Source organism: Halichoerus grypus, chromosome 1 (genome assembly GCF_964656455.1).
Source record: "Halichoerus grypus chromosome 1, mHalGry1.hap1.1, whole genome shotgun sequence".
Classification (NCBI taxonomy): Eukaryota; Metazoa; Chordata; class Mammalia; order Carnivora; family Phocidae; genus Halichoerus; species Halichoerus grypus.
Genome location: NC_135712.1, coordinates 158,269,264 through 158,271,181, shown reverse-complemented (window position 1 = coordinate 158,271,181; position 1,918 = coordinate 158,269,264).

Below are 1,918 nucleotides of genomic sequence, written 5' to 3'. Positions count from 1 at the left end.
TTCTTATCAATTCCTTTTATAAAATCTTTTATAATTTTCATCTTTACCATCATATTCGATCCCTTCATCATATTTACCCTTATTTTTGTACATATATAAGTTTTTCTTTCTTTAAAATTTTGGAAGGCACTTTCTTCTAAAAGACCAAAATACACCCAAAATTTAGTGTGTGGCACTGATCTATGCACCAGCCTGGTCATATTTGATCATATTCTGTTTTTTGTTTGTTTGTTTTTATCTTTATCTTTATCTTTTTCTTTCTTTTTCTTTTTTCTTTCTTTCCTTCCCCCCCCCCCCAAGTTTCAGGTCTCTTCTGATTTGTTTAGTGTATATTTTTCTGGGGTCGTGGTTACCCTGTTAGCATTTTGTTCTCTCATTCATCTATTCTCCTCTGGACAAAATGACAAGATGGAAAAAACCACCTCAAAAAAAAAGAACAAGAGGCAGTACTGACTGCCAGGGACCTAATCAATACGGACATTAGCAAGATGTCAGAACTAGAGTTCAGAATGATGATTTTAAAGTTATTAGCTGGGGTTGAAAAAAGCATGGAAGATATTAGAGAAGCCCTTTCTGGATAAATAAATGAACTAAAATCCAACCAAATTGAAATAAAAAAGGCTATTAATGAGGTGCAATAAAAAATGGAGGCTCTAACTGTTAGGATAAATGAGGCAGAAGAGGGAATCAGTGAGATAGAAGACCAAATGATGGAAAATAAAGAAGCTGAGAAAAAGAGAGATAAAAAACTACTGGATCACAGGGCAGAATTCGAGAGATAAGCAATACCATAAGACGAAACAATATTAGAATAATTGGGATCCCAGAAGAAGAAAGAGAGAGAGGGGCAGAAGGTATATTGGAGCAAGTTATAGCAAAGAACTTCCCTAATTTGGGGAAGGAATCAGGCATCAAAATCCAGGAGGCACAGAGAACCCCCCTCAAAATCAATAAAAATAGGTCAACACCCCGACATCTAATAGTAAAACTCACGAGTTTCAGAGACAAAGAGAAAATCCTGAAAGCAGCTCGGGACAAGAGGTCTGTAACCTACAATGGTAGAAACATTAGATTGGCAGCAGACCTATCCATAGAGACCTGGCAGGCGAGAGAGGACTGGCATGATATATTCAGAGCACTAAACGAGAAAAATATGCAGCCAAGAATACTGTACTCAGCTAGGCTGTCATTGAAAATAGGAGAGATAAAAAGCTTGCAGGACAAAGAGAAGCTAAAAGAGTTTGCGAACACCAAACCAGCCCTACAAGAAATATTGAAAGGGGTCCTCTAAGCATAAAGAGAGCCTGAAAGCAACATAGACCAGAAAGGAACACAGACAATATACAGTAACAGTCACCTTACAGGGAATACAATGGCACTAAATTCATATTTTTCAGTAGTTACCCTGAATGTAAATGGGCTAAATGCCCTAATCAAAAGACACAGGGTATCAGAGTGGATTAAAAAACAAGATCCATTGGGGCGCCTGGGTGGCTCAGTCGTTGAGCATCTGCCTTCAGCTCAGGTTATGATCCCTGGGTCCTGGGATCGAGCCTCGCGTCTGGCTCACTGCTTGGCAAGAAACCTGCTTCTCTCCCTCTCCCACTCCCCTTGCTTATGTTCCCTCTCTCGCTGCGTCTCTGTCAAATAAATAAAAATCTTAAAAAAAAAAAAAACTTAAAAAAAAAAACAAGATCCATTGATATGCTGTCTGCAAGACACTCATGTTAGACCCAAAGACACCTCTAGGTTTAATGTGAGGCGGTGGAAAACCATTTACCATGCTAATGGACAGCAAAAGAAAGCTGGGGTGGCAATCCTTATATCAGACAAATTAGATTTTAAACCAAAGATGGTAATAAGAAAAGAGGAAGGACACTATATCCTCCTTAAAGGGTCTATCCAACAAGAAGATCTA